At 37.3% G+C, this 27,436-nt stretch overlaps 1 protein-coding gene and 1 long non-coding RNA gene across 3 annotated transcripts in view; one reads left to right on the forward strand and one right to left on the reverse strand.

The window, feature by feature from the left end:
• The window catches only part of LOC146889325 (uncharacterized), a 65,991-nt gene that overhangs the window by 16,363 nt on the left and 22,192 nt on the right, over positions 1-27,436 (reverse strand). The window lies entirely within an intron of this gene.
• The window catches only part of Cd36 (CD36 molecule (CD36 blood group)), a 75,411-nt gene continuing 74,608 nt past the window's right edge, over positions 26,634-27,436 (forward strand). For both annotated transcript variants that reach the window (XM_085684221.2, XM_048433543.3), the window contains exon 1: positions 26,634-26,799. The gene's annotated coding sequence lies outside the window, so the exon portion shown is untranslated. The remainder of the gene's footprint in view (positions 26,800-27,436) is intronic.

The raw sequence follows: 27,436 nt of genomic DNA on the forward strand, positions 1-27,436 counted from the left end.
CTCAAAAATTGGGAATCTACCTCAAGATCCAGCAATACCACTCTTGGCAATATACCCAAAGGATGAGCAATTATTTCACAAGGACATTTGTTCAGCTATGTTCAAAGCAGCATTATTTTTAATAGTCAGAACCTGGAAACAACATTGGTACCCCTCAAACAAAGAATGGATTTAAAAAAATGTGGTGCATTTACACAATGGAGTATTCCTCAGCGGGGAAAAAAAAAACAATAAAAACAATGACATATTGAAATGTGCAGGCAAATGGATGGAACTAGGAAAAAAAATCCTGAGTAAAGTAACCCAGACCCAGAAAGAAACATGGTATATACTTACTCATAATTGGATATTAGATGTAAAGCAAAAGATAACCAGGCTACAGTTCACAATGCTAGAGAAGCTGGATTAAAAAGAAGGGCCCTAAGAGGGATACAAATGGAGGGTCCAAGGAAGGGGAAATAGTTAAGATCTCCTGGGTAAACTGGAAGCGGGTTTGTAATGGATGAGCTTGGGTTAAGGAACATGAGAGATCAAGACGGCCAGGTTGTGGGAGGGACAGAAAGGGAGAGCAATAAAAGACATATCTTAGAAGGAGCCTTATGATGTTAGGGAGAAACCTGGTGCTTGCTAAATTCCCAGGTATCCACAAGAATGACCTCAAATAAGACTCCTAGCAGTAGTGGAGAGGGTGCCTGAACTGACTTTTCACTGTAAGCACATTAGTGACTGCCCTAATTGCCATCCTAGAATCTCCATCCAGTAACTGATGGAAGCAGATGCAGTGATCCACAGCCAAGCACTGGGCTGAGCTTCTAGTGTTCAACTGAAGAGAGGGAGGAGGGATTATATGAACAAGTGGTGGGGGGTGCCAAGATCTTGATTGGGAAAGTCACAAAGACAGCAGACCCGAGCTATTTGGAGCTAAGGGACTGTGGACTGCCAGCTGGGGTTCCTGCATGGGACTGAACTAGGTCTTCTGGAAGTGTGTGACAGTGACTTGATCTGTTGGTGAAACCCGTAGAAATGGGATCAGGACTTATCCCGGGTGCACGAATTGGTTCTTGGAAGCCCATTCCCTATTTTGGGCTCAGCCTTGATATGGGGAGGTGAGCCTCTACTTGGTATACCAAACTTTGTCGAGTCACCAATGGAAGCTTTACCTCCTCTGAGGAGTGGATGGAGAGTAGGATGGGAGGGGGGCAGGAGAAGAGGAGGGGGAAGCTGGGGTTGGTATTTAAAATGAAAAATAAATTGTTAAATAAAAAAATGGTAGAATCAGTCTGTATCCTCTGGTCTCTGAACTTTGTCTTTTGCATAAAACAGCTAAGAAACCCAAATGTTCGCTCACTCCTAATCTGTGCCCTTCCCATCTCTGAGTCTCCTGGCTCTGAATAGTTCTCACAAAGATTCCTCTAGCCCTACCATTAGTCGCTTACCTGAACTAGAGATTTCAAATTTATTCCATAACAGCTTTTTATTCTCTGGACATCAACAAGCAGAATTTATTGAGTAGATAATTTTCAATCAAGTTTCAGAATTTGGAAAAGTAAATCATATTGGTCAGTAAATTATACCCAAAATGTTGAGCCCATGTTTAGAATTTGGAGATTAAAATGAGTCATATAGTCTTCTTCAATCAACTCATCACTTACTAAAACTATTTCCAATGAGATGATTGAGTTATGAAAGTATGTGAGAAATTTATTTGCATTCCATATACTTGGAAAAGATCATAATTTTCCAGATATTTTTAAAATTGGCTTTCTTCTCTAAACTGTTTCATTTAATTTTTAAACAACTGCTATGCAATTATTTTGTTCTTTGGAAATATGGTAGTTACAAAACTAACATTGATGTCATTTAATTTTTATAAACAAAAATGTATGGATGACTTGTGAAGAATTTTAAGTGAAATATAAAATAAATCTCAAGATAAACAGTATTTATCAGGAAAATAAATAATGCTGTAGCCGAGATTCAATTAAGCATGTAGAAGATTTGAAAAACCGAAACAGCTTTTTAGACAAACATTTTTGCCTGGAACAAGGCTTCTCAAGAGGGCAAGACTTCTGGGCTAAGTGTTAGTCCCCAACAAGATTTATAAGGATAGTCATGCCACTTCCTCTAAACTGAAGGGTTAGCATTTGGAAAATGTATCAAGAAAACAATAAATTAAAAGTACCTGTGTTTTTAGCATGACAGTAAATCTTGAAAGTCTTTGAACGGCACTAGGTTCTATTTACGTGAACAGATTAAACTTACATCCAAAAGAGAAACAAACAAACAAACAAACAACGACCAAAAAAAGAAGAAGAAGAAAATAAAAGAAAGGAAAAGAAAAGAAAAGAATACTAGGCAACTAAGGCGTGCTGAGTCTTCTCGATGGAGGGGCACCCAATTGGTTATCTAGTAACAAATGAACAGCCCTGGAAACACATGCAACATAAAACATTATACAGACAGAGCAAATTGTATTCACAGACATATATACATATGCACGTGACAACAATTTTTTTAAAAAAAAAAGGCCATGAGTTTGAAAGGCAAGAAGGAGTGATATATGGGAGAGTTTGGAGTGACAAAAGAAAAGAGACAAAAGCTATGTTTATATTATAGTCTCAAAAGTAAAAGAAATAAACAAAAAATAACTTGGCTAATAATGTTTATAGTCATTTTGTTTTTCCCTTCAATGGTATATGATAAAAATGTTAACTATACAGTGATATTTAGCCTTATATATAATCAGTACTAGTTTAAAGATAAATTGTTAATTTTTTATTTGAATATTAAAATAAATTGTATTAATACTTTCAATTGAAACTGGAACATTTTTCCATTGAACTATCTTAGATTGTGCTTACGTTCAAGATTTCTTTCTGTTTTGTTTTTTTTTTTTTTATTAGCCTCATCTGGTATAGCTATACACTGTCCTTGATTTTTTTCCCTTTTCCACACACTTAGAGTTTCCTTCCTTACCCTAAGACAAGGAGGTCCCAAAACTCCAGCTCAAGATTTCAATGCCATAATGTTTTTCAGAGAAGACATTGGTTGATATGAACCAGGAGAGGAGGAAAGGAAGCGCGTAAGAATCTGCAACTTATTCTAAGGAAGCATCTGGTCTCTCACGTAAGTGATATGACATTTATGCTAACAATGCCTACAATATACAAATGCATAAATTCACCACTAAAGATTGCAAGGTCTCTCTATTAATCAAGGTTTATCTGATGCTCCTCCTTTGAGGAAACTTTAAACTCACAGATTTTTATCTTTCATACAAACACTGAAATGCATTCAGAATTCACAAGGTAAAATGTGTGTATGTTTAAAGGAATAGAGGAAGCAGTTAGCTTTCAGTCTTCCAAAAAACATTTTTTCCTTCCTGTAAGGTAAAGGTCAATGTCATTTGTAGGTTTTTCCCCCCAAAAAAACAGCAAAAACAGCATTTGAAGGTCTTTGGCTTTTATCTTGTATAACAAAACATTTTTTTTTCCAGAAGTGGAGTCGACAACATCAGTATTTGTTAGCATCTTATTAAGAAGGCAGCAAGAAACTTTTAGATTAGTACAAAAGACCTTCAACTGTAAAGGGAACATGAGGTCCCCAGAAAACAATAAGCAGGTATGTGAAAATAGAAGTTGGGCACTAACTGAACTTATATTACAATAGCAATGAATGAGGTTAAGAAATATTGAGAATAAAATTCTTTGTATTGAATGTGCTTCCTGTAGGCATTCTAAGTCACCACCAGGAGCCCCTGAGCTGTAGTGTGAAGGTAACCAGGAGATCATTTTTAAATAACTAAGCATAAAACCAAGTCTGTGAGGGTAGCTCAGGGGATAACTTAAGTCTATTCTTCTGAAAGACTGACTTTGAACCTCACCCTAGTAATTTCTCTTCCCTTTTCAGTAAGTTTGATAAACTCTTGTTTGTAACAAATATCAAAGTGTTTTAACTATCTGATTGGGTGAATTATTCCAGTGACCAGCAAGGATAGCAATCAAGAGACAGGTATGTTAACAAATTGGGTATATAGTCATTCAATGGAATGGCTTAGTGATGGTAACCTCTCCCTTTGCCTCCTGAAATATTAAGTCAAGTTCCTAGATTCTGCCCTTTGTATAGTTTTCTTATCTGCCTCCCCACGATGAGCATACCAACCCTTAAATGCACACAGCCTTCAAGACAACCCCATTTCCAAGTCTGAGAGCAGAATTGGGAGAATAATCAAAATGACACAGGAACTATTGTCCCCCACCCGGGAGAACTCGCACGTAAACGAGAAAGGAATATATTTCCTTTCGAGAAAAATGCAGCTGAAGAAGCAAAATGAGCTCATATCCCACGTTCCTCATCATCCAGATGTTTTTTATACCTGCCACTCCTGGTGTTTCATTTTTATTACTGACATTGTGTGTAATGCTGATAATATTGAAGTTTAAGAAAACAGTGTTCAAACAAGATGATTTCTTAAAAATATTGTTAATCTTGGGGCTCTTTTATCAAGAACGAATAGAAGCTACTGGTATCTAAGTTTCCCTTCCTAACAGCATTTTATTACTATGACTGTATATAAAACTAGGGTATATTGATCACCCATGCTTTGTCAAAAATGTGCAAAGAAACTTGAGGTTAGTCTTGAAGATTATCAAGACCATAAAAGCTAAATTCAATATATCAATAACAACAGGTAAATCATCTCTTTTAAACACTTTAAAATGAGTGATATCTCATGTTTCAAGAAAGACAGTTTTAAGACTGTTATCAATTCTCCGCAATTACTCTGAGAAAAAAGCCTGGAATAAATATTAAAGAACACACAACACCCACAATAATAGGGCTGAACCTGGAGTCCCCAGTGCAAGTCTATGTATCCCAGCTCTGACAGAATACCCTCAACTCATAGTGCTTTCTCTGTGCTGTGACTGACACACATTCTGTCCTTGCAATGTGAAGCTAGTGATCTAGTGACATACCACATGATCTCCATGAGTATTCTTCCTAGACAACGCTCTAGTTCCTCAATGGCTAGCCATCCTTTTGCCTCTGGTGCAAGGCAGCTTTTTCCTTTTTCCCTCCAATCAGCCCCGTTCCTTTGGATTCCTCTGCTTACTTTGTTCCTTGCCAAAGTAAGAGATATTCTGGCATACCTCCCACCTCCATAGCATCTTGGGCAACCAGCTGAGGGCAGAAATTGTTAAAGGGCTCTCACTGGGTTCATTTGAAACAATGGAGCAATTTATACAATGACAAGGGCAAGCTGCAAGAGATGCTTAGGAACTAAAGGAAAGGATGGGAAAATGGAGAACAATACAGTGGTAACTACAGTGAAGAAGAAATGCGTTTACGGGGCAAGAACACGTGATAGAGTTGTATTAATACCGGGTTTCTGATGTTTACATTGTATCTATAGTCAAAAGGCATGGTAAGGGAATTTGGATGTTTGTTTTCCTCTTGAGAAACAATATCAGTCTATTTTGTTCTCTTCCCAACATATAGAGAGAGCAGAGGAGGGGCAGATGCGGGTTTTGTTGTTAAAAAAAAATCTACGAGTTACATTGTTATGTTTCCTAATCTGCATATATTGTTGAACAGTTAAATAAAACCAGCTGACATGTTTATTATTTTTTGTATGGTATTTTCAAGAATCTCTCTATCTGTTTTTTGTCCTGATTTTTTCATATATTTTGATCATGATTTTCATCTCCCCCATGTTCTTACAGGTTTTTGCCACCTCCCTACCTACCAAACTTTATGCTCTCTCTCTTTCAAAAAACACACAATTAAAAGTCAAAAAGAATCAATTCATTAAATGTGTGCAAATGTTTAATGTACAACATTCTTCTTATACCTGGCTGAAAAACAGATCTTGTTGGCTGATTCCTCCCACTGACTGAAATTTCCCACTATGACCATCATCCCACCATCTATACCAAAGTCCTGGTAGCAGTCACAACACAGGAAATCACGCAAAATTTGTCTGTCTTTGCTTGGATGATTTTGGTTAGGGTAATATTTTCCAACATTGTTCATGGTGTTACAAACAAAAACATTTTCTTGCAATTCAGTTGCCAGGAACTGCTGGAAAGTCCCATTGCAAAGCTTTCTGATCCTTAGGCATCCTTTCTTTTATTTTTTTTTAATGTTAATGTTTTTAGTTTAAACAAAATTGTATCTCCCTTTATCCCCTCTAGTACCTCTCAGCTACCCTTTGAATTTTTCCCATGCTTCCTGCCTCAAGTTATGTGTATGTAAGAATAATAATCAAAGTGGAAGAGACTTTTTGCTTTTAAGTGTTTTTAGGTCTACCCACTAATTTTATAATAAAGCCATTTACTTCAACCAGTAATCCATTCTCATTGCATTCCTCTGTCTTGGAACTGTTCTCATTGTCAAGAGATCTTGGGTCATTTTTACTTTACCTTCTTTTTAACAAAGTATAATTTTGTTGTCCACCTAATAGCTATCATAGGACGATTATATTAAAAAAGCCAGAAGTCCTAAGAATATCTCAAGGCCTCATTGAATTTGAGAAAAACTTATTTTTTATTTAAAAAACTCTGTTTAAAATGAGTACTGAGTTGTCAATCAAAGCAAAACAAGGACTAAGGAGGTCCTGTGGTGTGAGAGAGGAAGGGGAGCCATGCAGGAAGAGCTGTATGTGCAGGCAGGGGAGGTGGCTGTGCAGAAGATGCAATACCGTGCAGATTCTGCAGGTGTCTTCTTAAGTTCCCTAATATGAAGAGCCTGATGCTGTCCAGTGATAAACTCAGCACATTCGTTCTATAAAGTTGTATATTAGAAAAATGAAAGCAAGAGCCAAAAGACTGCTTAAAATTATGTGTTTGCCTCAGTTTCCATGAGCAAATAAAAACGTACTGTTTGAAGGGTATAAGATGTCTCTACCTGGTTAAATTTTTACTCTATTTATTTTCTATCAATCATGAGATTTATTCCTCATTTAGGAGTTACAAATTAAGACCCATGCTCCCCCAAGACCCATGAATTTGAGGATGTTTTGTGTTATAAGGAGACTTGGTTGTATTAAGATGTCAGGTCCTCTTCATGGACTATTGGAAAATTCTTCCGCTTATGTGAAAGAACTTGACATATATAGATTTATTTGTTTGGTTAAGTTATCAAAATTTCTTTAACTGAAATTAATGGGTGGGGCTATACCTCGTCAATTAGCAGTATTTAAACTGGAATTTTAAAGGTGATTAAGTCAGAGATGTGAATGCAGCTAATTACAACACAGTTCTAAGTACTTAAACAACTTACACTATCCGTCAAGAGCTACAAAGTATCTTCTACATGTATCGATGGGACGCTATATGCTTACTGCCTTAAAATTAGGAAATAGTCATATAAGGCTCTAAAGAATTGTAAGATTTTTGGCAGCTACAGAGAATCAAAGCATTAGTCCGGGTCAAGAATTGCAGATAACCATCTGGCAAAATGATCAATATCATAATTTATTATAGAAATATCACTTATTTTGCATTTTCCCTATTGTCATGGGCTATAAAAGAATAATGTATTATTGGTCCTTAAGAATTTCCCAGTCTGAAGATAGAAATATGGAATAAACAGAAAAGTAGTATTCTAAAATAGCACATAAGTAAGGGTTAGGGACAGAAATTAATTTTTGGAGGACCAAGGATGTGATTGTTATAGTTTTGGAGAATGCAGGAGGTCAGATTTTAGGGAGTAGCCCTGGAGCTGTGCTTCAAACCACACTGAGCACAACGCTGAGAAACTAAATATTCCTCTACACACTGAAGTATTGTTACTTGCGGAAAAGTAGCACACGTATTTCCATTCTGAGTTGCAGCATTAATGCTGTTAACCTCAGATCTCATTATTCAGTAAATATCATTGGTACTTACTATGTGCAATTAACCATTTTAGAGGACATCCTAAATTAAAGCTGCTAAAACATAAATTACTTTTTGGGAAGATGAAAACATGGAATAACTCAATCAAATATCAAATCACCCCTGAGGAGCACATGTCTTAAAATTTCATATTATATGAAAAGAGCATATCAAAAAAGTCACAGAAAATTGTGTAATTTTAAAGCAGCTTAACCTTACTGTCTGACTGGTTTTGTTCCCATAAATAACAGAATTGTGGGGCAATCAGCTCCATCTCATGTGTTCTCCTTGTGTACCCCATTTTTAAAAAATGTACTGTATGTCAAAATATTAACTCCTTTCTGGAATCAAGCAGAGTGGTATTTGACTGTTCTAGAGTGTTTATACTCCCTACTTCATCAACCCAAAAGCTTCAGCACTCAAAATTTGTACCTAGTCATCTTCTATAATAAGCTAATTCAAATGTCAAACCCTCCTCTCTACTACTACTCACACGAGAAAGGACATTCTGAGCCTCCACAGAAGGGATATGCTAAAATAATTTTGCAAATACTATACATTTTCATACAATGAAAAGTTTTATCAAAGAGCTGACTTGAAGATAGTGACATGAATCAAGGCCATCCACGGGGACAGAGTTATTTCAAAGTACCTAAACGTAATATTGTTATGAAAGAAAACACAAAAGCTTTCCTTTGGATGATCTTTGAATGACTTATTTTCAGAGAAGAGGGTGCTCAGCTGCCTATCCTGGTCGCAACAACAAACATTTCCTGATTTTGTTTTCAGAAGTGCCGTTGCCACTATACACACATGTGCTTCCCTTTGCTGTTGTGCGTTTCTGATTCAATGAAAAAAATCACTTTCCTGAAATCCAGATACTTTTTCTTATGATATAAACCTATCCTTTAATTATAAAATCAACACTTTTAGCTTCAAAAGTGATTTTCTCCAATCACTATTAAATAACTACACACCCATGACTAGGCTGTTTCCTGGGTTCTCAGACACTATGATTGGGAAATATTTTTAGGGGACCTAACTCATTAGATGTTAAATCACTTGCTTGAGACTGACTGGACCAAGCTTGTCACCTAGGTCTGGGAGAGCCTGGACTTTCAGATAGAGTAGCAACCACCGAGGTAGCTCTGCCTTTGATCATCTGCTTTATAATGTTTTTAAATTGGTATTTAAGTAATTAGATTAATAATTGTGTCACAAGCTCTTGAAGGACTACCTCCTTTATCAGAGCAAATATATGCAATTGAAATAAACTAAAATACTCGAGCTTATTTCATCCTACCTCGGTCCTGAATGACAGCTGTGCACCTTTCTGTGCACAGTTACAAATCTGAAATATGATGGAATATGTTTGTCTGTGCAAAACATGACAATGATTACATGGATTGCTCCTTTATAATCTGTAATGAAATAAAATGAATGCTATTCTTCCTTAGAAGTGTTTCTCCTGACAGTTGTTGACAGCAGACATTGTTACACTTATGTAAGAGCAGCAAGGTAGAAATTGATTTCTACCAGAGAGCTCTTGATTGTTCCATATGTCCTTTTGAAAGACTCCCAAATTCATTATTACTTAGAAGAATAATGTGACAAAGTTTGGATTCTGAATGTCCCTCAGTGGTTACCATAAAGGGCAAAGGAGAGATACATAAGCCAAGAGGAGGGACACATGAGTGATGGTAAAGAGGAATAACACCACATAACCTGTCTAGATGTCCCCATCGGGATTTTCCTCATGGCAGGAACTTGAACGGCTGTAAATACTGAGCTATAGACTTTTAAGAAGCCATCCAGGATTAGGACTATACAGAGAAACCCTGCCTCAAATACAAAGAAGAAGCAAAAGAAGGAGAAGGAGGAGGAGGAGGAAGAGGAGGAGGAGGAGGAAGAGGAGGAGGAGGAGGAGAAGGAACAGGAACAGGAACAGGAGGAGGAGGAGGAGGAGGAGGAGGAGAAGGAGAAGGAGAAGGAGAAGGAGAAGAAGAAGAAGAAGAAGAAGAAGAAGAAGAAGAAGAAGAAGAAGAAGAAGAAGAAGAAGAAGAAGAAGAAGAAGAAGAAGAAGAAGAAGCAGTAGCAGCATCCAGCATTCCTGGATGCATTAGAAGCCTGGTGAGAAGGAACTAGAGTTTTAGGTCATGAAGTAGGAGGGGGAAAGTCAGATTCAAAAGACTTATTCACCAAGGTACTGGTTTTGATTTCATGCAGTGAAATTTTGGGAAGCAAGTGTAGAATAAGGCTATGTAGGTGAAGGCAGGGAAGCCAGAAGACATGTTCAGAAAGAATCTATGTTATTTTCAAATTTACTAAACAGACATGACCACAGTAGATGCACAAAGGACAAGGAAGTAGCTATTGAATGGACTAAACATGTCATAGTTCAACAGAAAAGAAGGAAACATTCCCCAGGGAAATAAACCAAGGCAATGGAAGGAGCACTTGTCTAACTATTTTCTTTTTTATTTTATTTCTACAATTTTATTGTTCTTAATTATTTTTTAGTTTAATAGCATTCTTTTTATTTCTATTATGTTTGAGATTATAATAAAATCTCACCATTTTCTCCTTTGCTTTCCTACCTCAAGATCCTCCAATAATCTTTCCTTGTTCTCTTTCAAATTCTCAAACTCTCTTTTCATTAATTGTTATTATATTCTACTTTACTCCATATATTAATAGACTTACGTTTTCAAAGTTTAACAGTTTCTATGTCAATACCCATATTATTTGCAAGTATGTCAAGGATGAAAAATTCAGACCTAAACAAATGAAGCAAAAATAATGTAACCTACTGATCTGAACAGAGAATTCACAACAGATGAACTTCGAATGGCCAGAAGACACTTAAGGTCATGCTCAACCTCCTTAGCGATCAGGGAAATGCAAATCAAAACCACTTTGAGATACCATCTTACACCTGTCAGAATAGCTAAAGTTAAAAACACCAATGATAACCTATGCTGGAGGGGATGTGGAATGAGGGGAACACTCATCCATTGTTGGTGGGAATGCAAACTTGTGCAGCCACTTTGGAAATCAGTGTGGAGGTTTCTCAGGAAACTGGGAGTCAACCTCCCTCAGGACCCAGCAATTCCTCTCTTGGGAATATACCCTAGAGATGCCCAAACATACTACAAAAGCGTTTGTTCAACTATGTTCATAGCAGCACTATTTGTAATAGCCAGAACCTGGAAACAGCCTAGGTGCCCCTCAATAGAAGAATGGTTAAAAAAGGTGTGGAACATATACACATTAGAGTTTTACTCAGCGGTAAAAAATAATGACATCTTGAATTTTGCATGCAAATGGATGGACATAGAAAACGCTTTACTGAGTGAGGTAAGCCAGACCCAAAAAGAGGAACACGGTATGTATTCACTCATAAGTGGATTCTAACCATAATTAAAGGTCTTTGAGCCTATTATTCGTGATCCTAGAGAAGCTAAATAAGAAGACGAACCTGATGAAGATTATTTACCTATCCGCCAGGAGGTAGGAAATAGTCAAGAGTCCCAGGTAACCTTGGGTGCATGGGGGGGGGGGGGTGGGAGGGTTGATGGAAGGGGAGAGGGTTAGAGAGAAGGGAGTAGGGGAGGAATGGAGAAAGCTCGGTTGACCGGGATGGGGGGAAGGGAGGAAGGATGAATGTGGGATCAGGGAAGAATATATTTCAACTAAGGGAGTCATATTAGAGTTTACAGGAAACTTGATTATATATGGGATCCCAGGTCCAAGGAGAGATCCCCAGATTGTTCTCTGGACAGAGGAGGGGGTGCCTGAACCGGCCTTGGCCCGTGACCATACTGATGAATATTTTGCTTATCACCATAGATCCCTCATCTGGCGTTGGATGACGATACAGATGGAGGCCCGCGTTGGAGCACCGAACTGAGCCCCCCAAGATCCAAACGAGGAGCAAAAGGAGGAAGAAAATGACGAAGGACTGCGAGGGATACTATCACCCACTGATACAAGGGGTCGGATCTAATGAGAGTTTACCAAGGCCAGATGGACCGTGACTGAACGAGCATGTGATCCAACCAGATTCTCTGAATGTGGCCGGATTTTCTGAATGTGGCTGGCCTGCAGTCTTTCCGAGAAGCCATTGACAATGACACTGGGACTGGATTTTTGGGATCCAGTCTGTTTGGATGCTCACCTTCCTGGACCTGGAGTGAGGGGGGAGGAACTTGGACTTCCCACAGGGCAGGAGACCCTGACTTCCCTAGGGGACAAAGAGGGAGGAGGAGAGGGAGGGGGGGAGTGGGAGGGCGTTGGGAGGAGGGGCGTAAATGGAAACTTTTTATAATTTAATAAAATTACAAAAAAAAATAATGTAATCTATACAATTCAAACTGCTGTAAGATTTTTGTCTTTTGTCCTGTCTGGATTTAGATTCTGAGAACACAATTGAAGAGAATAGTCCATTATGCAATATGCTTAACACTAGGAATAAAGGGCCTTACTGTGTAGAGAACTTAGAGTCCCAGGAAGAGAGAATAAGATTACATAATAGCAAAGACAATCATCTATATTTAAACAAGAATTATATACTTATGACCCATGTCCTCCTCTGAGTATGTGTTTTATTAAAATTAGTAAAGACTGGTAAATACAATCAAAATGGAACTTTAGAAGTTACACCTTATAAAAGATCAAATAAGCCTAACCTTCAACAAAGCAAACAAAGACTCAGGCATGATATTTAATATATATTTAAATAAACACAAACAATTACAAAACAACTCAATGGCTAAAATTTAATACTGAGCTGGCCAAGGAATTGCCCATGTTAATCTGAACAAGAAAACCCCAGTGTGTGGGGGTAGAAACATGTAGAAAACTAGAACAGAGAAATCCAACATAGCAGAAACTATGGGAAATCTGGCTCAGGCGTTCATTGTTTTTTACTGTTTTCATAATTTATAGGAGAACATAGGACAGATGGAAAAGACATATTATAAAATTTATTTGGAATATTTAATGTAACAAATATCTGGATAACAGTTCTTCAACGATCAGATGTTATAGTGATTTGGAATCTGTTTTCAGGATTATGTACTGCTGTCTTCTGAAGGTAGACCTGTGTGTAAACAGGGTTGGAGGTGTGTGCATGCTGAGCAGCTATGAATGGGGGCAGTGTATGCTGGTCAGGTGTGTATGTGGAGGCGGTGACGTTACTCAGGTGTGTGTGGGGGTGGTGTATGTTATTCAGGTGTGGGGGGCTGTGTACATTACTCAGGTGTGTATGTGGGGGCAGTGTATGTTACTCAGGTGTGTAGGTGGGGGCAGTGTATGTTACTCAGGTGTGTAGGTGGGGGCTGTGTATGATACTCAGGTGTGTAGGTGGGGGCTGTGTATGTTACTCAGGTATGTATGTGGAGGCAGGGTATGTTACTCTGGTGTGTAGGTTGGGGCTGTGTATGTTACTCAGGTGTATGTGTGGGGGCTGTGTATGTTGCTCAGGTGTGTATGTGGGGGCTATGTATGTTACTCAGGTGTATATGTGCGGGTGATGTATGTTACTCAGGGGGCAGTTATGTTGCACAGGCCTGTATGCATATGGGGGACAGTGTATGTTGTGCAAGTATGTATGGGGTGGTGTATGTTGTGCAGGTGTGCATGCATATGGGGGTAGTTTATGCTGTGCAAGTGTGTATGGGTGGGAGCAGTGTATGTTACTCAGGTGTATATGTGGGGTGGTGTATGTTGCACAGGTGTGTATGTGTGAGAGCAGTCTATGTTGCTCAGGTCTTTGTGGGGCCATGCATGTTTTACAGGCTGTTTACCTGTGAGAACATTTGTAGGCAGGAAGAGTTTGAGTATGCAGCTCTGTAACACTTAGTCTTATTCCTTTGAGACAGGGTGTCTCACTGAACTTGGAGACAGACTGGCACCAGCAACACAGAAATCCTCATCTCCACCCTCAGAACCACTAGAACTGCAGAAAGAGATCATGGTTGGACTTTAATGTATCTGCTGGGTCAAACTCAGGTTCTCATGTTTGCTCACAAGCTCCTCTCTGAGTGTACATGTCCCAATCCTCTAAAGGTATTTTAATTTACATATTCTTCTTTTTATTTATATTGAGCTCTACATTTTTCTCTGCTCCCCTCCTTGCCTCTCCCTTCCCCTTTAACACTCTCCCATGGTCCTCATGCTCCAAATTTACTTTCCATGTAGATTAGATCCATGTATGTCTCTCTTAGTGTCCTCATTATTGTCTAAGTTTTCTGGGGTTGTGATTTGTAGGCTTTTTTTCTTTGCTTTATGTTTGAAAACCACTTATGAGTGAGAACATATGATAGTTGGCTTTCTGGGTCTGGGATACTCACACAAAATGACATTTTCTATCTCCATCCATTTGCCTGCAAATTTCAAGATGTCATTATTTTTTTCAGCTGTGTAATAATCCATTGTGAAAATGTACTACATTTTCCTTAACCATTCTTCAGTCAAGGGGCATTTAGGTTGTTTCCAGGTTCCGGCTATGACTAGCAATGCTGCTATGAACATAGTTGAGCACATGTCCTTGTGGCATGGTTGAGCATTCTTTGGATATATACCCAAAAGTGATATTGCTGGGTCTTTAGGAAGGTTGTTTTCTAATTTTCTGAGAAATCATGACACTGACATCCAAAGGGTTTGTACCAGCTTGCATTCCCATCAGCAATGCAGAAGCGTTCCCTTTCCCCCACAACCATTCCATCATAAGTTTTCATCAGTGATTTTGTTCTTAGCCATTCTTGCAGGTGTAAGATGGAATCTCAAAATTGTTTTGATTTGCATTTCTCTGAAGACTAAGGATGTTGAACATTTCCTTAAGTGTCTTTTAGCCATTTTAGATTTTTCTATTGAGAGTTCTCTGTTTAGGTTTGTGCTCCATTTTTTATTGGATCATGTGTTCGTTTGATGACCAATTTCTTGAGTTCTTTGTATATTTTGGAGATCAGACCTCTGTTTGATGTGGAGTTATTGAAGATCTTTTCCCATTCTATAGGCTGTCATTTTGTCTTGTTGACTGTTTCCTTTACAGAAGCTTTTCAGTTTCATGTGGTTCCATTTATTAATTGTTTCTCTCAGTGTCTGTCCTACTAGGGTTATATTTAGGAAGTGGTCTGCTGTGCCAAAGCATTCAAATGTACTTCCCACTTTCTCTTCTATGAGGTTCAGTGTGGCTGACATTATGCTGGAGTCTTTGATCCATTTGGACTTGAGTTTTGTGCATAGTGATAGATATGGATCAATTTTCATTTTTCTACATGTTTATATCCATTTATGCCAGCACCATTTGTTAAATATGCTTTTTTCCATTTGATATTTTTTTCCTTTTTGTCAAAATCATATAATAATCAAAACACAAACCATAGAGAATAAAGAAAGAATACTAAGAGTTGCAAAGGAAAAAGGTCAAGTAACATATAAGGTTAAATTTATCAGAATTACACCTGATTTCTTGATGGAAACTATGATAGCCAGAAGGTCCTAGATAGATGTGCTGCAAACATTAAGAAACCATGGATGCAAGCCCTGACTACAATACCCAAGCAAAGCTTTCATTCACAATTGATGGAGAAAACAAGATATTCAATGAGAAAAACAGATTTAAACAATATGTATCCGCAAACCCAGCCATGCAGAAAGTACTAGAAGGATAACTGCAAACCAAGAAAGTTAACTACACCCACAAAACACAGACATCTGATAAACCCCCACCAGCATAACCCAAAGAATGGAAACACACAAACACTACTACAAAAAATAACCAGAGTTAACAACCACTGGTCATTAATATCACTTAATATTAATGGACTCAATTCACCTATAGAAAGACATAGGCTAAGAGAATGGATAAACAGGATCCAGCATTCTGCTATTTACAAGAAACACACCTCAACCTCAAAGTCAGACATTGCCTTAGAGTAAAGGGTTGAAAAAAGGTTTTCTAATCAAATGGACCTAAGAAACAAGTGGGTGTGGCTTTGCTAATATCTAACAAAATTGATTTCAAACTAAAATCAAACAGAAGAGATGGAGAAGAACACTTTATATTCATAACAGGAACAATTCATCAAGATGAAGTCTCAATCCTGAATATCTATGCCCCTAATACAAGAGCACCCACATATGTAAAAGAAACATTACTAAAGCTTAAATCACACATCAAACTCCACAAACTAATAGGAGATTTCAACACTTCTCTCTCAACAATGAACAGGTCAAACAGACAGAAACTTGACAGAGAAATAAGAGAACTTACAGATGTAATGAATCAAATGGAATTAATAGACATCTATAGAACATTCCACCCAAATAAAAAAGAATATACTTTATTCTCAGCACCTCATGGAACCTCCTCTAAAATTTATCACACACTCCGTAACAAAGCAAACATTCACAGATACAAAAAAAAATGAAGTAACCCTGTGTCTTATCAGATCATCATGTATTAAAGTTAGAATTCAAGAACAACACTACTCCCAGAAAGCCTACAAATTCATGGAAACTGAACAGTCAACTACTGAACCACCCCTGGGTCAAGGAAGAAATAAAGAAAGAAATTAAAATCTTCCTTGAATTCAATGAGAATGAAGGACAAACATATCCAGACCTATGGGACACTATGAAAGTGTGCTATGAGAAAGCTCATAGCACTAAGTGCCCATATAAAGAAAATGGAGAAAGCTCACATTAGTGACCTAACAGCACACCTGAAAGTTCTAGAAAAAATGAAGCAGACTCACACAGGAGAAGAAGACAGGAAATAATCAAACTGTGGGTTGAAATCAACAAAATAGAAACACAGAAAACAATATAAAAAATCAATGAAACAAAGAGCTGGTTCTTTGAGAAAATCAACAAGATTGACAACCCCTTAACCAAACTAATCAAAACTCAGAGAGAGAACATCCAAATTAACAAAATCAGAAATGAAAAGGGGGCATAACAATGGACACTAAGGAAATCATTAGTTTCTACTACAAAAACCTGTACTCCACAAAATAGGAAAGCGTTAAAGCAAGGGACATTTTTTAGATAGATACCATCTACCAAAAATAAATCATGACCAGGTGAGCAATTTAAATAGACAATTTAAATAGGAAGGATCAACATAGTAAAAATGGCAATCCTACCAAAAACAATCTATAGATTCAGTGCAATCCCCATCAAAATCTCAACACAATTCTTCACAGACATTGAAAGAACAATAATCAACTTCATATGGAAAAATGAAAAACCAAGGATAGCCAAAACAATCTTGTGCAATAAAGAAACTGTCGGAGGCATTACCATCCCTGACATCAATCTCTATTACAGAGCTACAGTAATGAAAACAGTTCGGTATTGGCATAAAAAAAGAGACGTTGACCAATGGAATCAAATTGAAGACCCAGATATTATTCCGCACACCTGTGAACATCTGATTTTGGACAAAGAAGCTAGAAATATACAGTGGAGAAAAGAAAGCATATTCAACAAATAGTACTGGCATTACTGGATGTCAACCTGTAGAAGAATGAAAAGAGATCCATACCTATTGCCATGCACAAAATTCAAGTCCAAATGGATTAAAGATCTCAATATGAATCTGTCCACATTGAACCTGATAGAGGAGTAAGTGGAAAGTAGCCATTAATGCATGGGCACAGGAGACGACTTCCAAAATATAACCCCAGTAGCACAGACAATAAGAGCGCCATTGAATAAATGGGACCTCCTGAAACTGAGAAGCTTCTGTAAAGCAAAGGACATAGTCAATAAGACAAAAAGGCAGCCTACTGAATGAGAGAAAATCTTCACCAACCCCACATCAGACGCAGGACTGATCTCTAAAATAAATCAATAAAATTCAGAGAAAACAGCTTTTCATAGTAGCCATTTTGCTGAGCATTTATTAATTTTCCCCAGACATTTCTAATTAAATTATATATGCATTTCTTAGAGTATTGTAGTTTGTAACTTTATGTGTAACTGGTTATATACAAACCACTGGGCAACAACAGTCATCAGTCATTGATTTCTCATATTCAGGAGTTAACAATGGTGAAGTTCCAAATGAATCTGCCTCAATGTCTGTTATACAAGGAATTTGGAACAGAATTTTTAATGGAACAAAGTATAGCCTTGGGATCTTCACCGTGGCTTTCAATTGCATGCCACTAGTCAGGAGAGCTTTCAATGAGAATTGATTTTAGATGCTTGTCATTCCTATCTAAAAATGTTCTTCTGCATCGTAGAGTTGAAGCACTGAAGTGAAAGGCTGTTGAGGGGCACAGGTGAAGAGGGAACACTTCCATCAGGCATCCTTGTATCGACTTGAGCTTGCAAAATAACAAAAGCACAATAGCTGTCTGGTTTGAACTCTGGCTTCAGTTTACCAGCTTCCTAATACAGTACAAAGAGATGTCTTTAGTAATTCAAGCCAAATAGTCAAAAATGCAGTATTAACTCTGTTTCCTTTATTGATCCAAACAATAATAGTTAGTTTCATAGAAAAATGAAACTAATAATGCATCTTGTATTTCATGGACTTCCACATGTTTTTCTAATTCACAGTAATAATAAAAAAACTCATATAAAATTTTAAGTATGAAACAAAAGAAAAATAGCATTAATTAAAAATATTTTTATAGCTAATATCAAAAGCTCAATTTCAGTTTATTTTTCAGTATACATTTAGCAATAAATTATGATTAAAGTTTGACTATACACTTCTCCAAAAATATTTTAGCACTTTATTTCCTTGTTGGATTAAAAAACAAAATTGGTTCTCTATTGAGACTAGCCTTATGTGCATGATTATTATGAATTAATTTAACATTTACACAATGTTAAGGACAAATACAATTTTGTCTATAGTTATTTGGTGTTTGTGTGTGTGTGTGTGTGTTTGAGAATGAGTGTATATGTGTATATGTGAGGTGTGTACAATGGATAAATGTACTACCCCGATGTGTATGGCTGTCAAGTCTAGAGAAGGACTTTAGATGTCAGATGCTCTCCATCTCATTGCTTGGACAGAGATTATTTGTCTAAACCTAAATCTGAAACTTGCCCAAAGCTATAGTTGAAGGTGAACAGACGCCTTCTTCTCCTTCAAGTGACATCCTCAACATTCTCACACACATAGAAAACATTCACATGGACACAGAAACATAGATAAAATTAAAGATGAATCTATAAATACATGCAGTAAGAGGCTCGAGTAACAATATTCATTTGATGAGAAATTTTCAGCAAAATTAAAACTGCTTAATTTTAATACTGATTCCATTACATACAAGTTTTAAGATTGGTTATAAAGTACTTAGTCAAATAAATATTAGGCACAAAAAGGTTTAATGCTAGAGCCTACTGCTGTTAAAATACTCCATGCAATAACATTTCTAACATGCTTAGCTGTATGTTACTAAGTTTATATATCCTGCTATGTTAAGTTCAGCTTTAACTGTATGTGATACACATGTAGCTGCAGACTGTGTTGAAATGTTGGAGATGAAGATATATTTTCACACAGAAGAATTCACATTAAATCCTGGAAGTGGATTCATCTTTCAACCTCACTGTGTAATTTGTATAGAATTAATTGCTTCATTTCCTAGTATCATTTGATATTTGTCAATACATTTCCCTACTAAGGAGTTAGCCATTCATTTTATGTATGTACATGTATGTACAAATGCACAGAAACGCACACACGTGCGCACGTGCATGCGCGTGCACACACACATGGTTCTTCAATTTTTTGATTGCGATTGTTCTTTTGTGACAAGACCTCACGTATCCCTGACTGGCCTCTAAGTCTCATAAAGATGAACTTGAGCTTCTGATCCTCCCTCTACTTCTAAAGCTCAAGGGTTAGAGCTGTGCACCATTGTGCTGTTTGGTGATAGGGATCAAGATGATGGTGATGTGAGATTGCTGTTGTGTACAACAGTCCCTGGAGATAAGATGTTTGAGTTGAGATGCTGAATAAGAGATGGAGAAAAACTAAGAAGCAAACATATGAGGAGGTTACTGAGGTGAGAACTGTCAGGAAGAGGACTGAGGTAGAATGTAGTCTTGCATTCTCCAGGAAGCCAAAAAATCATGAGAGATGACGTGAGCTTCTGAAGTGGGGTCATCCGTTCTGAGCCTTTGAGGTTCTACACTTGTACTGAACTATTTCTGAGAGTGTCATGAACTGTGTGTGTCTCTGTTGACCACTAGTGTCAAGATGCATTTAAATCTGTTTTTGCGTGCTTAGAACTTTTTGTAAGTTCTCACGGATTCCATGTGGATATAGGTGTTGGACATTTGTGCATTATTTATAAGCAGACTTTTCTGACCCATCAGCACCGAGACTTATTATTTATAAATGTTTAGTCAATACCTTAAGCTCTTACAACGTAAATTAACCACTTCTGTTACTCTATGTGCTGCTCTGAGGATTATCTGCATCTGGTATGTACTTCCCATTCTGCTTGTTCTGTATCTTATGGCATCTCCTCCAACATTCCTCTTCCCTTTTCCAGAATTCTCTTTTCCTGGTTCTCCCTCCTAACTTTATCCTGCCTAGTCATAGGCCAATCCGCTTTTTATTTACAATGAGAGTAATACATATTTAGAGTGTATAAAGACTGTTCGACAGCAAGCAGCCGAAAATTTAAAAATCTAGATTATGGAGATATCTGAACAGTGGGCTGATGCTATAGGCATTACTGTAAAGAGAGGAGCAATCAGCCCAGGTGAGTAGGTATCACTGTAGTAGGACATGGGTCTTTTGGTAATATGCCCAGTACAGGGAGAACTAGATGGTCGTAGATTTATTCTTAGTTTTGGGAGAACCTCAAATACCTTATAGATTTCTATAGTATCTATGTTAGTTAACATTCTCACCAGTAGTGGATGTGCTTCCCTTTTTCCTCTTCCATACCTAGTTTGTTACTATTTATACTCTTGAGACTAGGTTAATATGCAATGTCATCCCAGAAGAATGCTGAATAGTTATAGCCTGAATCTGGGGCATTTAGTCCAAGTCTGCCCCCGATGAATATTGAGTCAATAAAATCAGTCACTTAACTTTTGTTTTCTTTTGAGACAGTCATTTTGTTGTAGCCCCAGTTGACTCTAAACTTACTGCAATCACTCATACTTGAATTATATTTGTGTGTTCCCATGCCTGGATTCTTTTCTTAATTTTTAAAATGGTATACATACATACATACATTAGTTTTTTAAAAAAAATTATTTATTTATTTAAAATTTCCACCTCCTCCCATCCTCTCATTTCCCTCCCACTCTCCCCACTCCCCCTCCGCCTTGCTCTCCAGTCCTAAGAGAAGTCAGGGTGCCCTGTCTTGTGGAAAGTCCAAGCCCCCTCCCTCCATTCTAGGAAGGTATGCATCCAAACAGACTAGGCTCCCACAAAGCCAGCACATGCAGTAGAATCAAAATGCAGTGCCATTATCATTGGCTTCTCAGTCAGCCCTCATTGTCAGCCACATTCAGAGAGTCTGGTTTGATCACATGCATGGTCAGTCCCAGTCCAGCTGGCCTTGATGAGGTCCCACTAGATCAGTTCCACAGTCTCCGTGGGTGGACGCACCCGTCGTGGTCCTGCCTCCCTTTATTATATTCTCTCTCCTTCTGGTCTTCATCTGGGCTTTGGAAGCTCAGTCCAGTACTCCAATGTGGGTCTCTGTCTCTATCTCCATCCCTCGCCAGATGAAGGTTCTATGGTGATATGCAAGATATTCATCAGTGTGTCTATGGGAGAAGGCCAGTTCAGGCACCCTCTCCTCTGCTGCCCACTGAACAAGCTGGGGAAATCCCAGCTCAACATATATATATATTGACTCAGGGTTTCTCTGTAGCTTTAGGAGCCTGTCCTGGAACTAGCTCTTGTAGCCCAGGCTGGCCTTGAACTCACAGAGATCCTCCTGCCTCTGCCTCCCAAGTGCTGGGATTAAAGAGGTGCGCCACCACCACCCGGCTCATATTTATATTTTCAGAAGAGATTAAAAAATATGCAATGTATCAGGCTATAAAAATTTTCGGCAACAATTTTTTTACCAATAGAATAGAATTCGTAGATCAAGAAATAAACTTTGGATCAATTCGGAAATACAAACAGAAACTGGGAAAGAATGTTAAAGAAGGGAAAATACAGAAAGAAAAAGGATAGTGTAAGCCTAGAAATTAATAGACTAAACATCTACATTTAGAATGCACATAAGGAAAAAAAGTCCCAAGAGTGGACTGAGAAAGAACAGCTAAGAAACCGCAGTGCACTTTACAAGAAGAGCAATATATAAAATGCACTGTAACAACTGCACACCTCAATTCTAGAGCTTAATTGTGAATTTTAAGTCTGTCCTACGTCACCTCCCTGGGTTTCTCTGAAAGAAAAGAGAACAGTGCTTTGTATTATTGCCCAGCAAGCAAATACATCAGAAGTGTTTGATTATTATTGTTGCTGATAAATTACCTGAACTCATCAAAATAATCTTGTAAACAGAAAGATCTTAAAGAATGAACGCAATCAGTGTTACAAACCCAGGCCCTGTGTTTTATTTAAAAGCCAGTGGGACATCTGCTTGGCTGATACCATAATTGGCTACCAGCCTGTTGTTTTGCTAGAAGAGGGACCTTATGTCCTGTGGATATTATTTGCTCTTAGTCCAGGGGGACCTAAGTTTCCATTAGATTACAAGCTCTACACACGCATCCAAATGTGTGTAAAGCTCTTGCAACATTTTTTAAAAATTTATTATTGGTGTTTTTCAAGTACTGGGATTCTTGACTTCCCTCTGGTTTCTGGACTACAAGAACTATCTTCTTTGTTCTGTCTTTAAAGGTGGCCTTTATCTTGCTGTATAGTATTGTGAAGTCTTCCTATGAGGACAAAACTAAACAGTTCCACAATCCTCCTCAGTACTGATCAAGGGATATATACATACGCATGTATATAAGTTTATTATATATTTTATGTATATTAATATATTTATAGATATTATTTCATAGCTAAGTATTCTACAGCCAAGAGCCCGTGCTAAAAATATTTGTCTATAGGCTACAAATATCCTCTCATGGACTTAAAATTATCTCTAGATTACTTGTGATACTGTAATACAAACAAAATATAAACTCCTAAATTATTTATAGATATAATAAAAAGAAAATGTCTGTATATTTTAATACAGATTAAAATTTTACTCAAATCATGTTCATGTGATGTTGGCTTGGCCTGCAGTTGAAAAACTGAAGTCACCAAAGACTGATAACCTCATGTTTCAACATTACTGTTCACTTGTGTTCTTATCTGACTAAATTCAATTTATTTTCTTGTTCATTTATTCTCATTTCCATTCATAAAATAGTATTTCAACATTTGATCTGTGCTAGCCAACATAGCTCAATGTACGCTCATGGTTACCCAAAGAGATTTCTACAATTCCATATAAGACTTTGTAATTAACCTAATACTTTCTCTCATGCCATTGCACAAGCAAAAACCTACCGCACCTTCAAAATTCATTTTTAAAGAATAAAATCCATTCTTGAATCTAGTTTTAATCAAGTTACCCTCCATTCATCAGTAGCTGCTTTTCTGTCTTTTCCCCATCTATTTCTTCCTCTCTGTATCCACCATCATTGCTCTTATAGGCTTTATCAATGAAACTCAGATTTCATTATGTATTTATCAGAGTACTTCAAATGCCTAAGTTATTTCAAGCCTTTTTCTTGTTCCTATGGTAGAAATAATCCCTACAGATCCTGTGTCTTCTCTTCTTACTCCTTCTTGCTTTCTCCCATTCTAATTTTCCTTCTGCCTTTAATGTTTGCATCTTTCATCCTCTTTCCTCTTCATGGTTCACTGTCTTTACTGACCTTTATTTTTAAATACTTTCCTAATTGTTTGCTCATTATGACCTATTTACTTTTATACGTCAGCTCATTTCATTCCTGTGTAAACAAATACAAGATACCTGTTTATAAATGTGTATTCACTGAATAGTAAAAAAAAAACATGCACAAGCCTTAGCACCTAATTTATCACATAAAATAATATTCATGTGTACAGAATCTTAATATAGCTTGCTACTATGTCAATAAATAAAGGACCACCCATTTAGAAAAAGAAAAATGTTTCTTCGGGCTTCACTGTGTTACGCTAGTTGTTGGTGAGGCTTTTGTAGTCAATGCAGATGATAAAGGAAGAAAAGATTAAGTGGAATATTAAGGTTATTGACATTTTTAAGCTGTGGGGAAATACTTAAGAGATCTTAATAGAAATTTATCTTGATAGTATGGATTTCCTTCAGGCTCCATTCTTAATAGTGAGCAAATAGAAACCAATTTCTTCTAAATCCAATACTGTACAAACATGTTACTGTAATCTTTAAATGTACATGCAATGACACTGTGAGATTTACAGTACATGTATTTTGTACAATAACTAAATCTACCTAGCTAATATAGGTCCTTCCTTACGTGCTACCCATGTGTAATAAAAGTGTTTAACTTCTCTTTTAACATTTTTCAAGGGGGAAATACTTTAAAGTCAGTTTTATGGCATACATTGAGATAGGAGAATTTCTGCGAGTTTGAGACAAACCTGGTTTACATCGTGAGTTCTGGGCCAATGTGAGCTACAGCATGAGATATTGTTTCCAAAATATGACCCTCCACCACCAAGAAAAGAATTAAGTTTGGAGAGGGAGTCATAACAAAACCTTTGGCTTCATTTGATGTTTAGAAAAAGACATTACATGTGGTAGATTTGAGAATGAGTTTGGCAGTGAAATGTAAAGCAGAACAGTTGTCCCCATTCTCTATCAGGAAGATGTTCCTTAAGAGTGACAGCTTTGAGTGACACCATCCATTCCATGCTAACAAGGAAAATAAAGCTACAGATAATCCCAGGAGGAATTTACTGATATATCTAGTTGTAAATTAGCCATCAAATGTCTTTCTGCATCTAACACAGAAAAAAATTATAAGCTAATGTAAGTTGTAAAAGTCAATCAGAAGACTGAGCTATTAGGCCAATCAGTTTATAATTAACGTAAACCTCTGTGTGATTTCTTTGGGACTTAATGACTTCAGGAACCAGGCAGGACAGAAAACAGTCAACAATTTTATATGCAAAATCATGCTTTCTTAGTAATGTAAGAGTCATACTGTGTTATATTTGGGAATATGACGTTCAAACCTCACATAGATGATTCTTTCTACTATCATGCAAAAAGTGAGCCCCTGCAGTCATTACCACTTGGTTACCCCTCCCATCGTTCACCTATCATAACTCAGGTTGCATCTGGGGTGCTGTTTCCAGAACTGCCCTTCCAGGTCTTAGGTCAGAGTCTTACACAAGCCGTCATGAGGAGGACACATACATGAAAGATGACAGAGACCTCCTACAATTGGGGACTGCAGTCTGTCTTTTTGTGTTTTTTCAGATATAATGCTTTATACATATATACCAGATGAGTCCCTGGTATCCAAGCAGTTCTTCCTGGGAGACATGTCTGTGCTTTTCCTAACTGTGCCTAAACAAGAATAAGTAAAGAAATAAATTAATTAGTACAAATAATCAATCCTTGTTATTGTTCATAGGATGGCTACTCTGATACAAGTGAAGAGCAGGTGAAATTAATGTTTGACCTGTAACTATGGTACAGTCAAAACTGCATAGGTTAGACACTTAGATGAACTCCTTTTTAGCACTATCAATATTTATATATTTATACTTTATTTTCTGTAGAATGGGCTTATAACTATTAAGTTGATTGGAAAGGCTCATTTGGGATAAGGAACAAAATGCTACTATTTGTTACTGGAGAGTTTCCCATAAAACATGGAACTCTACGCCCTGTCTTTCCTTTAGTATCTTCCTAGACCTTTCTAGAATAGTTACTAAATGAAAATACTTAGCATCTGAAAAGAAACAGAGCATTGCACTACCTGACTTTGTTGTTCTTTCCTGGCCTTTCTGATTAACTAGGGAGAAATTCTTAATGAATGGATTCTTTAATAAACTGGTGATGTGTTGGTAAAGACATGCCACTATATTATCCGAGTCTGACTTTAATCACAGGATTTATTCAGATTGAGGGCCATACTTTATTCATGTGCTTACCAGCAATATTAAGGAAAACTCACTTTAAACCGACTGCAGGAAACCACCACGAGTTTTTAAATAACAATATTTCAAACCGAAACACCGCAGTAATGTGTGGTACACTCTGATTCATTAATTACGTTAAACAAGAATGACCAAACTATAAGTAAAAATATGGGAAAACATACTAAGAAAGCTTACCACACAGATATTCTCATCATAGGGAATGATACGTAATATGAAATAACATCCACTAGTGACTGGAGCAAAACTTTGTTTGTTGATTAAACCACGGTGAAATTCTGTTTTACACTCAATCAGGAAAAACACCCAAGACTATCTCTGTCAGAGCAAATGAGAATCATGAGAAACAAACCTACCAGTAATCCCGGTCATTTTGAATGTCTGTGTTTTTATAAGCTCAGCAACTATTTCTTGCAGGACATAGAAAGGTTTCAGCGGGAAGAGGATTAAGGGTTTTATTTACCAAAACTGAGTCCCGAAATGAGGGTGCTTTTTCACATTCGTGTTCATTTCATTTGGCTCAGGTGTCAGCGTCCTATATTTATCTCCCCTTCGGCCTGTCTCTGAAGTGCTGGAATGCTCGGGATGTCAGTGGCTGTCAGATGTCAGGACAGCCTCGAGGACAAACGAACGGTTGAGAGCCTGTGTCTCCTCCTGGAGTTCTCAGCTGCTGGGCTGTGGGTCTGGTATGTTTACTTTCTGTGCCTCCTTCAACCGTCTCCGTGAAGCAAATCTTAAAATGCTCTGACGGCAAGCAAGCTCCTCTAGAAGCTGGTGAGCAGAACTATTTTTATTTAAGAGTGTAACTGTCTGTGTCTTTCTAGTCGATGTACTGTTACCTATGAAACAACTACGTGAACGCTCTGAGAAGGTGTATGCTACCTGAAATAATAATTTAATCTGTAATGTTTCTGTTAAAAAGTTTATTTGCCTGCAACTAAGAAGATAAGGACAATTAATTTTGAACCCTTAAATTTTAGATTAACAAATCTCCCAATTTATTCTATGAGACTTCCCCTTTAGAATTTCATATCTCATTTTTTTGGTTATATGAGGAAGCAAAGTTCTTACCAATTTTCGTTGAAATTTTTATTCCTGTGTATTTTCAAAATTTACTTCTCATGCCTAAATCTTATTTCATACCACAATGAAATATGTTCATGTTTTAGGCCTTTTAGAATATGATCTTTTGATCACATTACTCTACATCAATGAATTAGAGTTTTTTGCTTAAAGGTCACCAGAATGGTTTTTAAGACTCAGAGTGAAAACTGAAGGAGCTTTGTGGAGATGCTCTGAGCTGTTTTCTGGCTTCCAGTCACTACGGACTTAATGCACAAAAGGAATGGAAACCTTCACACTTGGTGAAGCTAGAAGCGTAGGAAAGAAGTGTTTCTACGCATGAAAGTAC

The sequence above is a fragment of the Myodes glareolus genome, chromosome 27, assembly GCF_982192425.1.
Source record: "Myodes glareolus chromosome 27, mMyoGla1.1, whole genome shotgun sequence".
In the NCBI taxonomy this organism is placed as follows: Eukaryota; Metazoa; Chordata; class Mammalia; order Rodentia; family Cricetidae; genus Myodes; species Myodes glareolus.